Raw genomic sequence first — 13,272 nt, 5'->3', positions numbered from 1 at the left:
GATTTTGCATTTTTATAAGTTTTAAATAATTTCAAATAATTAAAAAATTAAATAATTTTTTAAAGTTTTGCCAGACATCATGTTCTTTACAATTTTTGGTCAACTGAATCACCAAAAACCTTATATTTAGAATCTGAACGTTGCACTGATAGTTATCAGTAGTTTCATTTATATAAATATAAATAGGGCTGTTTCCCAGCATAAGTATGTAGCAGGTGAAATGTGACCAGGCATTCAGATGTTCTTTCTGAGGACTACCACAAAAGGGGAATAAGAATTTCTATACAACAGGCCTCGGACTTAGGTATTTTAGCCTGAATAGAATGTCTTCTTACTCTTATTTTTCCTTCTGATATTAGCTCCCACTGTTAACTGCCATGCTATATATAATCCCCCCAACAGTGTACTCTAGCTTGTCCTCAAGGTCTGAATAAAATTGCTCATCACATTTCTGATCACATCCTGTTTGCTTAGGTTAGATCTTTCTCTTGGCTTTGAGTGCCAGGGGGACAAAGAAGAGTTGAGGATGAATTTGGTGTTCTTCTACGGGCTCAGCCAAGCCCTTCCAGGGTCTTGTTTATCCCTTCGTTACCACGCTGCATCTCTGACAGAGCCTGCCTTATGATGGTCCTACATGCACGGAGCCTTCAGACCGGGGAGGGATTTCAGATCATTCCAAAGCAAGGCGTGAGCAAAGAGCAAAATATATCTTGTTCATAAGTTAAGAAAGCTCACCATTTTACTGGTATAGGCTGTTTGCCTAGCATAGACTTTGACCCTTATAAATCACCATGAGCATTCTCATCTTGCACCTGCCTTTTCTGCTGCCCATTCTGCAGAGGCTTTTCCCCGGCTGGACATGGGGGGTGGGGAAGGGTGTCTTTCTGCACTGGGCATCTCTGCCCTGGAGTCTGTCACTGAAAGAATCACCCAAAGGCCGCCCTTCCACCTGGCCTTGCTCTTTATAAAACACAGTCTTTTTATGGAAATAAGTACAAATCTGAAGCTCTCAATGCTGCCGCTGATTTCAGAACTTAAATTTGAAATGTTGAAAGTTAAGTTTGAATGCATTAATTGGCCTAACTTTTTAATGATCAAGAACACATTAGCATGCTGGAATGAAAGGAAGCACCATGGTCTCTAGTAGGGAGTTAGATGTGGAATTCAGTATTCTGCCTTTGCAAACTATAGGAACTCTTTTTGTTTCTCTTTTTATTGGATTCTCAGTTTTGAGTTTGACAGTAAATCTGAAGATGTTGAGATGCTTGGAAGCGTACACCCCGGAAGGTGTTCTCTGAATCTGTCCTTCTAGTTCTAAGGAGGAGACGCATGGTTTCCCAGCTTTGCGCCGTGTATGTACAGCGGCTCCGCATGTCGAGCCATTCATGACAGTCTGCTCTCACCCTTGGAGGTGCTTAACCGAGCCTCTGCCCTTAATTAAGGATTTCTTTTTTATGATATATGAAAGATGAAAACAACCCCAAATAGGAGTTTTCAACAAACAAAGATGTCTGGATGTCACTCTAGAAAGCGGTTCCAGAACTCTGCCTCAGGGCTGCACTGCAGGGCCAGCCAAGGCCTGCCAGTGGTGAAGGAAACAGTTCCCTTTAAGTCTGCTGTCCAGAAATATGTCCTTCAGAAAGCTGGCAAAACCAGTACCACTTACAGCAACTCAGTTCAGTGTTCATTGAACAATCATCAGTCCTGGCGTCACTTGTAAACTATTCCTAAAAAGAGGCAGTTTTGTAATTTTTAATAGTTGCTTCAGCAGTAGGATTAAGGATTTTTTTTCTGCTTTGGCTGGAACCAGGGCTTGAACCTCTCAGTTTAACTTACTTGCTCACAGTTGGGACTCTTCCACATGAGCCATGCCTCCAGCCTAGCCTTTTGCTGGTTAAGTTGCAGGAGTTTTTAGGCCCTACTGCCTGGGCTGGCTTTGAACCTCAGTCTTCGAATCTCTGCCTCCTACGTAGCTACTAGTGTTTTCTGAGTGGAAATATTATAGGTGTGAGCCACCAGCCACCTGATTTATTTTCAATTTTTTTTTAGTTATTAGTTAAAAGCATGCCTTTGATAGTTAACATTCAATTGAAATCAGCTCATTTTCAGTGAAAGTATTCAAGGTAAATTCATCATTGCATGTTGCACACATTGATTATGCCACCATACTTTCCTCCTGCCATTTATGTTCCCTGTCTTGGGAAAAGACCATCTATTGTCTTTTTTCCCAAGCCAGAAAACTCTTGGCCATCTTCAACTCCCTACTTCTGCCCATCCCAACCCATTTCTGTCTTCCCTAAACTAGTTGGTTTTCCAGTTCTTGCCTACATTGGTCTCAACGCATCCCAGAGTGAGTTCACACTATTACCCAGGCCGCCACGGTGCCTTTGGCAGCCTCTGGTGCCTGCTGCCCACCTCGTGCTCTTCTAACGCACATTCTGTGTGGCATCAGAGCAGTCTTTGCAGAAGGCTGGCTGGACCATGACATTCACCTCCCAAGTACCCCGTGTCCTTGCTCTCTGAGAGTGGTTTCAGGTTTGCTTCATGCCCAGCCCTGGCCTCCCCATCTGGTGTCACGTTCCTTATGTCAAACATGGCCTCCTGCCCCTCTGAAGCTCTTTAGGGCTCTGATAAAAACTCGTCTCTAACTTGGCAAGCACCTTAGACACTATTCTACTCCTCCCTCTGCCACCCAACTCTTCCTATGAGTTCTTGGGGTCCTGATGGTCCCCAGCTTGTGGTTGAGGTGACGTGTGTTTATAGGTGGGTGCAGGCGTGCAGCCCCCTGTCGGCTGTGCCTCAGATGCACAGCAGCCCCCAGAACTACTTGGGGTTAAGGCAGCAGCTCTGAGGGCCGGGAGGGGTCCCCTCTTCAGTTTCGCAGTCCAGTGCCTCCTATTTTAATGCTCTTGCTCACTAATCTGCAGGGACTGTGGAATGAGAAGGTGGGGATTGGGGTACAATAAACTACATGAACTAATTTTGTGACCTTTAACTTAAATAAGCCTCTGCTTCCTCTTATAAAACCTGAGGATCCGTGGGATCCGCACCGATGATAAATATCAGGTAGCAACTCTAGCAGTTAAGATTGTTAAGATTTGTGTATGGAAAGGCCAAATATTCTAGCCCCATCTACTGTCATGGTAATCAGTCTGATCCCTCCCCTGGCTCTAATTTAACCAATGATAGATGACGTAAGGTTTGAGGCTCCTCCGGGGCTGAGAGGGTGGGGCCAGCGCGGCTAGTGTGAGCCTCGTATGCCGAGCACTGAGGTGCTGGGAAAGGGGAGGGGCCGAGCCTGCGTTAACCTAATAACACAGCTGGTGGAAGGCGGGGCCGGGTTAAAGCCTTGAATGGGTCATTAGTTTCTGTCTTCCTCAGAGCAGTTCATGTTGTGAAGAGAAGCGGGCAGGCAAATAAACACAGAATATATTAAAATGTAACAGGAATTTTTTAATCTATTTTTCTCTCCGAATGGGAACCTGACACCTATTTGGGAAGAGAAATGGCCCTGTCTGTCTGCGTAGCCGGAGCCGCGCGGAGGTGGGGCCACGTGTGGCTATTATTTCACACATGTGGGGAGACATCTTTTATTGAACTGGCTTGCAGACACAAGGCAGTCATTCTGTGAATTTTCAGCAGATGCCAACATGAAAATAAATTGTCCTTGTGCCAAAAAGAAAGTGTGCTTTGCTTTCGGGTGGCTTATGGAACCCTGGGTCTTTTCTGGTGTCTCGATGGTATTGAGGCTCTGCAGCCTGAAGAGCAGGCTTGATCAAGGAGTTAGGCTTTGCTGTAGCCTAACTGGTCTGGGGGCTCCTGCGGGAGCCTGGGGTCTCCTTCCTCGCTGCTTCTTTCATGTGGAATGAAGCATAATTTGGGCTTTGTACTCAACTTTATTCCAACAGGATTTCAAGTGTCTAAAACTCATTGTCACAGGTGCTTGAGAGCCTGTGCTAAACAAAAGTCAAAAGGATCCTTTGCTCCTTAGCTAGAGAGTCTATTCAGGCACTTGACGGGCTCTTTCATTCATCAGCAAACTCAGAGGAAGGAAGCATACACTCAATCTTGGGCCACCCAGCACCAGTTAGTACTGGGGCTCAGTACCGGAGCTGTTGGTAGAGTGGCCTGAAACTGAGAAGCCTAACTTCTTTGAGCCAAACGACAGCCGGCCACTAATTACTAGCTGTTTGGAAAGGGGTGGTGTGGGGTGGAGATGCACCTGCACTCTGAGCAGCGGCGGTGGAGGAGGTGTGCAGCTGTCAGGCCCCACTGCTGTGTATTTTCAGACCGGGAGCTGCTTGCCGCGATGGCCTCACACTCCGGGAAGCAACTGCAGTCCCAGAGCCGCAGCACTTTGCCTTCAGGAAGGGGTTGTGCGGGACGTTGATGGAAGGTTACTTTTGGACCAGTCTAAATAGTTGTGGTGGTCGGTTATTGTGTCTTCGCTCTGTGCAGACACCGAGCCGAGTGCCTGCTCCATCTCCTCATGATCATATCAGGTAGACTCATTAGAACGGGGAACAGGCACTAAGGACTTGCACTCGTGACTCAGCAGCGATGAACCCACAGGCACCCACAGTCCTCACAACAGCAGGACAGCAGCACCCCGGGGCCGGACCAGCACACCCCCGCCTTGGGTATGTGAGATGGAAAAGGCAGCGCCTTCTTGCCCTTTCCTGGCGCTCAGCCCTCAGCGTCTCCTGCGCGCCACAGTCCTCGAGGCCTGTCTTCCTGCTCTCGAAATAATTCATGAATGCAGTAGGAAACAAGGAGCCAGCAAGCCGCTTCACTCAACGGGCTGCATTTGTAGAGTACAAGTCAAAGGAGCTGTGAACGAGCCGGGCGCTGGTGGCTCAGGCCTGTCACCCTAGCTACTCTGGAGGATCTGAGGATTGCGGTTCAAAGCCAACCCGGGCAAGAAAAGCCATGAAACTCTTTATCTCCAGTCAACCACCAGAAAACCAGAAGTGGCGCTGTAGCTCAAGTGGTAGAGCGCTAGCCTTGAGCTGAAGAGCTGAGGGACAGCGCCCAGGCCCAGAGTTCAAGCCCCACCACCACCACCAAAAAAAAGTTGCTGTGAACAGAGATGCTGCAGCACTCTTCACATTTGGTTCTAACCCTGCACCCAGCACCTTGCCTGGACAGGGGGGGCGCGGGGAAGGCACCTGAGGCCTCACTGCTTGCCCCCAGTCACAGGAACAGTGGCCATAGCAGTGTCCAAGGCCGGCCCGGCCCACACAGGAGCTGCTGGGCCGCGTTCACAGTGCTCGTCCTCACGTCACAGCTGGGGCCCCAGGGGCAGGCAGTGTCATGGAAGTAAAGGTGGGGTTTGTTGAAGGAAGGGTGCAAGAACATTTTCTTTCTCAGATTCTGATTCCTGTTCATAGATTCTGTTCCCCATTGATAGGTAGCCCTAGACTACCTGGCACGTAATAGGAGCAAAACTTGTGTGAACGTAGGGTATGGTGAACTGTAGCTCACATGTGCGTTCTGTCGTGATGTTCAATGTTCCTATGAATCGTTTTTGTGTAAGTGTGAGTATCATCAGGTTGTTTTGAATCTTAAGTGAGCTAATAATGAGCAACGCTAAAGGACACAATATACACTCATGAACTGTCAACTGTTAGCAGACCAAGGAATGGCATCTTGCTGGAACTTCCAGGTCTGAAGCACCCTGGTGGCTCAAGGAGAGTCAGAGCACTGAGAAGGGGAGGCAGGGGAAGGGTGCAAGCGAGAGGGCCGGGCTGGGCTGGGGAGGCCTGACGGCTCAGCCAGAAATTTGCTCTCATCCTGTGAAGCCAGCCAGAGTCAGTGAGTAGTTCTGCACAGACACTACAGACAGGTCTCTGAGGACAGACAGGTCCCTGAGGGAGGGGGAGGAAGGAGCAGGGCCCAGGGGAAGGTGCTGGCCTTCAACACCAGCAGGAGATCCCCTGGCTCTGAGAAGAGGACGCTGTGTGGCGCGGGCATGCCCTGGGATGCTCGCAAGTTAAAGTGGAGACCTGGGAAGAGTCCGTGCTGCTCTTCCTGTGATGCCAGGTGTGTCTTGCTGACACTCAGGCTGGGCTGGGAGAGGATTTGGAGAAAGGGATAAAGTGCCGAACAAACCATTGAAAAACTGAGCACTCCTCAGGCAGCAGAGCCAGGTGTGGACTGTGATGTCACGGTCAAGCCCAGGCAAAGTTAACAGGCTCCCATCACACACAAAACAGCAAGGTCTGAGGATGTGGCTTCGGCGGTAGAGTACGTACTTACCTAGCGAGTGTAAGGCCCTGGGTTTAATCCTCAATCGTGGAAAAAAATAAAAATAAAAAACTTCAAGGAAACACTTTGCTCTCTTGCCATTCTACTTTTTCACTGTACTCCTTACCTATTTTCAGTTATTTGTTGGGTATCCATGTCCCACTAAAAACAAAACTCCTAGAGGGCCTGGCACTTTAAAATTGATCGATGATGTTGTTCGTTGGGCTTTTTTTCTTTTTAATCTTTTACGAGATTGTACATTGTTTTGTCAGTTTATTATTTTTCCATTTGTTAGATTTTATTATCTGTTCAACTAAATTTTTTTGTGTGCTGGGACTAGGGCTTTTCCACTTAGGGCTGGCGCTCTACCACTTGAGACACAGCTTCGCTTTCTGCTTTCTGGTAGGTAATTGGAGATAAGAGTCGCATGGACTTTCCTGCCCCCAGCTGGCTTCAAACCTCGATCCTCAGGTCTCAGCCTCCTGAGTAGCTAGGATTACAAGCCACTGGCGTCCGGCTTGTTCAACTAAAGTTTAAGGTCTTCAAGCTCAAGGATTACATCTTTTGCTTTTTGAAAAATGTTCACCTATTCTTGCTACAGTTCTGTGAATGCTGGGGTAATTTGGGCATGCTGGCAGAAGATTGTATAGCATTGTGTATTGAGTTACCAGTTTGATAGCTTATATTGGAACTTACAATAAATGAAAGGCTCATAGAATCGCTATAAATGCAATAGTAATGCCGTTTGTATAACGTTTTCACGGTGTTTTGCAGTGCAGAAAAGCACTTTTGCGTACACGTCTTATTTGACTCAGAAAGAAGCACATTCACTATTTCATACAAAAGAGCCCTGGCCCCCTACATGAGGGTGTTATCGGTGCTCTGAGCCACATTTTCTGGCTCCCAACAGGTCAGCATAGGCCAGCCATACCCTCGCAGAAGACAGACTTCCCTCAAATCTTTTTTCTAAAGGGCGCAACAGTTTCTGCCTGAAATGTGCCTCCTTCATTGCAATCCATATGGCTGCCGTGTCTGTAGCTACCTGTGATACACAATGCAAAAAAGTCTGCTTGTACACTTACGGGACAGCACATAAAATCTGTTTTCATAGGGAATGTCTAAGACTCATTGTTTTACATGCTGTAAAAAGTAATTGTCTACTTCAATACTTTGCTCAAAGTTTACACTTTCCCTTGTTAGATATTTACCGGGGACATAGAATTCTGTAATGCATTTAGTTACTCAATGTACTATCATATTGTATAGAAAACCCATTTTGTACTTTCTCAGTTTCCCTTACTAAAAAGTGTGGTTTTCTGACCTGAAAGTGCTGTCGCTAGGAATCCTCGCACCTTTCTAACTGCAGCTGCAGTCTCTGCTGCCAGCTCTGTTCTCACGCTGCCATGTGCTGCCCTTGAGAGGAGCCAAGAGCGAGCGGATGCAGTAGAATCAACACGCCACCATAAATAGGTAGAGAATTTTAGTTGAAACTGAGTTTTTTTTCCCATTTTTGGAAATGCTTAAGCATTTGTTTCTTGTAAAATAAAAGTTAAACAACAATTAAAGAAAAACCCTCCAAATAAAAATACATGAAAATTGCAGACCCAGTTTAGATTTTTGTAGGAGGTGGAAAAAAAAATGTTTAGACCAGAGACAGAAAACTAGAGCTAGACATGCCCCGGCCACTTGGGTGGCAGCTCCCGTATTCGGGGGTGGGGAGGGGGAAGCCAGCGGGCAGAGGCCTTGTCCGACTCCGCACCAGTGACTTAGGAGGCCAGGACTTGCTCGCGGCTCTGCGGCCCCAGCTGCCTGTCCCTCCTTCTCCCAAAGCCTTTCAGTGGGCGAGGGTCTTTTGAGCCGCACTAGGAATATGTTCCCTTGCTGCAGCCGTGCTGTGAGACAGAGAGGGCTGCTTACTTTCAGATGAGGAAACAAATAATAAATGTGTCATTTCTATGTAGGATGAAAAGTAGAAACCCTTTTGCAACTAGCTCTTTTTTTTTTAAGTACTGTCGTTTGAACTCAGTGCCTTGGACTTGCTAGGCAGGAAGGAGTTTTACCACTTACAACATACTGTCAGCCTTTTTTGTTATTTTGTAAATAGTCTTGCGTTTCTCCTGGAGCAGCCTGGACTGCAGTTTATCCAAGTAGTTAGGATCGCATGGATGTGCCACCATGCCTAGCGTGAATCACTTGAGATGGGGATCTCGAGAATAGTTTGCCCAGACTGGCCTTGAACCTGATTCCCCTGATCGCTGCCTCCTAAATAACTAGAATTCTAGATGTGGGGCCACCACGCACACCTGACTTTATCAGCTAATTCCTACCCTTTATTTTCATCCAATTGTGTAGAAGTGGTAACATTCCGTAACATTTAAAAATTAGATGTCTTGGGCTGGGAAGGTGGCTCAGTGGTAGAGCTCTTGCCTTGCATGCATGAGGCCCTGGGTTCGATTCCTCAGCACCACATAAGCAAAAAAAGAAAAAAGCCGGAAGTGGCGCTGTGGCTCAAGTGGTAGAGCTCTAACCTTGAGCTGAAGAGCTGAGGGACAGCACCCAGGCCCAGAGTTCAGGCCTCATGACCGGGCTCAAAAAAAAAAAATTAGATGTCTTTTTCAGTCTGCTGGCTGCTGGCATCTAATTGTAATTATATATTATGTGTCACTCTCAAGACCTTACTGGCCATCTAGTTTTGTTGGATTTTTTAAATAGTCTTTAAATGTCCTTGACTTCACAATCCTCCATCCTCCACTTCCCAAGTGCTGGAACTACACTCAGGCCTCACCGCACTCAGCTAATTTTGTTTAGCTTTGTTTAGCCCCCAGTGAAGGACTACAGCAGCCACTGATGGTGGCAGGGCCACTTCCCGCGATACCATGTGCCCTTTTTGAAACCTGTACACAGTGGCACTAGCACTGGTAACGCGGGTCTCGCATACTCAAGTTTCAAAGTGGAATAGATGTACCAGGCACCTTGTTCATTCTAGTCGGAAGCTGCATCTGAAGGCATGGGCCCTCGAGAGATAAGACGCACTCTTGGCAGCCTATAAAGCAGAATATCACCACTGTCATCTCTTCCTCTGGGGCGGCAGAATGTTTCCACCTGCTGTCTCAGTAGATCCTCATTGTAAGATCAGGCAACTGAGGCTCTGAGAACTTGTGATTTGCTTAAGGTCCCACAGCTAGCTGGATGCTGGATGCATGGCGGTATATTTATTTACACGTCTGTCTCCCCTGCTAGATTCTAATAGTGGCAGAGTGACCCAAGCCTTGCACTCCTAGTCTGATGTGGTCAGTTGGTGATAGGAGAGACACAAGTCCAGGAAATTATATCACTCTCTGCTTTCGTGGTGTTAGAGGATACAGAATAAGGGTATCTGTTCCAGAAGATTTTTAAGAAGCTGCTGTGAGCTGGGATATAGCTGGGATGTGCAGCCTGGGGTTTGATTCCTAGCGGGCCATTTTCCCCACCCCTAACTCCAAAAGACTCTATGTTGGGCACTGAAGCTTTCAAACTTCACTTTCTTATGTAAAGAAATGGGTTCCACATCCTTTAATACGTTTTCCTGGCTAACTGGCTCACTCCTGTAATCCTAGCTATCAGGCGGCCAACATTTCTGGGGGTCAAGGTTCAAAACCTGCTTAGGCATAAAAGTCCATGAGACTCTTAAATCCAGTTAACCACCAAAAAGCCATAAGTGGTGGTATGGCCCACGTAAGTCTCAACCTTGAGTGGGCAAGTCCACAGGAAAAATGTTCCCTTCAATTATGGAGATTTGGTACAGTGGTCCACTCCACCGGAATTAGCTTTGAGGTTCTTCCTCTTTTTAAAATCCATTTTCTTAAGATGCAAGGGCATCTGTCAAAAGGATTCTATCTTGTTAAGGACTGAGTACATAGCCAGAAGTTTGTGGTGCCATTCCCAGCTGGGAATTGCTGGCTTTCGCATAGGTGGTGTAGGAAGTGAAGGGTCCAGAGCAGCACCAGCAATGGACGCCACACACAGGCCTCCTGCACTGGACACATCAGACTCAGGCCTCAGCACTGGACACGCCACACGCGGGCCTCCTGCACTGGACATGTCATACGCAGACCTGCACTGGACACATCACACGCGGGCCTCCTGCACTGGACACATCACACGCAGACCTGCACTGGACACATCACACACAGACCTGCACTGGACACACCACACACAGGCCTCCTGCACTGGACACACCACACACAGACCTCCTGCACTGGACACATCACACACAGACCTGCACTGGACACATCACACGCAGACCTGCACTGGACACATCACACGCAGACCTGCACTGGACACGTCACACGCTGGCCTCCTGCACTGGACACATCACACGCAGACCTCCTGCACTGGACACATCACACATGGGCCTCCTGCACTGGACATGCCAAACACAGGCCTCCTGCACTGGGCACATCACACGCAGACCTCCTGCACTGGACATGCCAAACACAGGCCTCCTGCACTGGACACATCACACGCAGACCTGCACTGGACACATCACACGCGGGCCTCCTGCACTGGACACGCCAAACATAGGCCACCTGCACTGGACACATCACACGCAGGCCTCCTGCACTGGGCACATCACACGCAGACCTCCTGCACTGGACACGCTACACACAGGCCTCCTGCACTGGACACGCCACACACAGGCCTCCTGCACTGGACACACCACACACAGGCCTCCTGCACTAGACACATCACACAGGCCTCCTGCACTGGACACATCACACAGGCCTCCTGCACTGGACACATCACACGCGGGCCTCCTGCACTGGACACGCCACACACAGGCCTCCTGCACTGGACACGCCACACACAGGCCTCCTGCACTGGACACGCCACACACAGGCCTCCTGCACTGGACACATCACACAGGCCTCCTGCACTGGACACATCACACGCGACACAGGCCTCCTGCACTGGACACGCCACACACAGGCCTCCTGCACTGGACACGCCACACACAGGCCTCCTGCACTGGACACGCCACACACAGGCTTCCTGCACTGGACACATCACACACAGGCCTCCTGCACTGGACACATCACACAGGCCTCCTGCACTGGACACATCACACGCAGACCTCCTGCACTGGACACATCGCACAGGCCTCCTGCACTGGACACATCACATGCAGACCTGCACTGGACACATCACATGCAGACCTGCACTGGACACATCATACACAGGCCTCCTGCACTGGACACATCACACGCAGACCTGCACTGGACACACCACACACGGGCCTCCTGCACTGGACACATCACATGCAGGCCTGGTGCTCTGATTTGTTTGTTTTCACATTGGAAACATTTTCTGTGATAATTTATTTGAGCTTCCAGTTGAGCCCAGTTTTGTATGACATGCGTGCTCGTACACACTCTCATCCTGGGGCTTACACTCAGAACCTGGGTGCTGTCCCTGAGGTTTTTCAGTCAAAGCTAACACTCTACTGCTTGAGCTACAGCTTCATTTCTGGCATTTTGTTGGTTAATTGGAAATAAGAATCTCATGGACTTTCTTGCTCAAGCTGGCTTTGAACTGTGATCCTCAAACCTCAGCTTCTTAAATAGCTAGGATTATAGATGTAATCCACTAGCACCCAGCTAGATGACTTTTTTTTTTTTCTTGTTGGTAGTGGGGCCTGAACTCTGGGCCTGGGCGCTGTCCCTCAGCTCTTCAGCTGAAGGTGAGCACTCTACCACTTGAGCCACCACACCACTTCTAGCTTTTTCGCTTATGTGGTGCTGAGGAATCAAACCCAGAGCCTCATGCATGCAAGGCAAGCACTCTACCACTGAGCCACCTTCCCAGCCCAATGACTTATTTTTATAAGTAAATAACTCCACTTATTTCATTTTCTATCTCTTTAGACAGGCAATGTTAAAAGATCCCTTTTGTGTTGTTCTTAGTAAAATGTAAAGCGTGTCTTTGTAGCCCCTGTGCCCTGGGATGTTGGCACCATCTTACCACACAGCTATCCCAGGACTTTCTCTGGAGACTCCTGCTTTGGGTTTGTCTCTGGGTTCTGGGAGCCACCCTGCCCACTGCGGACTGTTGGTTCTGAGAGTTGTTTCCCAGACTGCCCATTATTGGCATGCTGCTAACATGTGCTTCTATCTGCCGGAGCCTGCCTGCCTGTGGTTCTGCGTAATTTAGAGAAGTTTTTTCTATCTATCCACCCATTACTGTACTGTGTCTGACATTCTGAGTGTGTGGCAAATTTCACATCCAGGCATCTACTTACCATGTACATATACTCTGCAAAACACCTGGAATGCAGCATTAAGCCCAGGCACGACCTTAGCCTTCGTAGAGCTTTTTAGTGGAAAGCAAGATGGTAAGCCAGTCAAAAAATCATGGTAAAATGCTTCCGGATTAGGAAAAGGCACAGATAAGTGAGAGAGATCACGGGCTAACTTCAGATTGGCGATCAGGGGATGCTGACCCGAGCGCGAGCAGCAGCCAGCAATACAAAAAGCACTGCAGGGAGAAGGGACCAGGAGAGACTAAACCTTGTGGAAGGAGAGCTTGATGTTATCTTCTAGTAGACCGAGACAAAGCTGAGTGACGGGGAGGAAGCGAGAGGCAGCAGCCGGAGCAGGCAGGATGCCATGGGCCAGGGCAGATGTTCATCTCAGCCCTAGGTGCAGTGGGAAGCTGCGAAGGACTTCTTGCAGGGGAAAGATTTGCTCTAATGTCCTCTTTTTTATTCCTGGAAGACAATTCTGGCAGCTCTGTAAAAAATGAACTTAAAAGAGCAAAGGGGCAGCTCAGAGATTGGTTAGACAATTAGTACTGGCAAAAGACCCAAGCAGGGACTGGGTTGGTAGAGGTAGTCAAGGTGTGTTTCAGAAGTAGTCAGCTGACAGTGCTGACACATTCGTGGCACACGGTGGAATTTTCTGATGGGCTCTGATGTCGGAGTGCTTGGCAGCGTGGAGGAGCAGGAGGCTCTAAACTGAATGACCAGAACGCAGATGGAGCCTCCAGGTA

At 48.5% G+C, this 13,272-nt stretch overlaps 1 protein-coding gene across 1 annotated transcript in view; it reads left to right on the top strand.

The window, feature by feature from the left end:
* Arid1b (AT rich interactive domain 1B (SWI1-like)) overlaps positions 1 to 13,272 on the top strand; it is a 285,019-nt gene that overhangs the window by 210,530 nt on the left and 61,217 nt on the right. The gene's annotated exons all lie outside the window — the stretch shown is intronic.

This window comes from Dipodomys ordii, unplaced genomic scaffold, assembly GCF_000151885.1.
Source record: "Dipodomys ordii isolate 6190 unplaced genomic scaffold, Dord_2.0 Scaffold98, whole genome shotgun sequence".
In the NCBI taxonomy this organism is placed as follows: domain Eukaryota; kingdom Metazoa; phylum Chordata; class Mammalia; order Rodentia; family Heteromyidae; genus Dipodomys; species Dipodomys ordii.
Note: the sequence above shows the minus strand (reverse complement) of the source record. Positions and strands in the feature narration are given on the sequence as shown.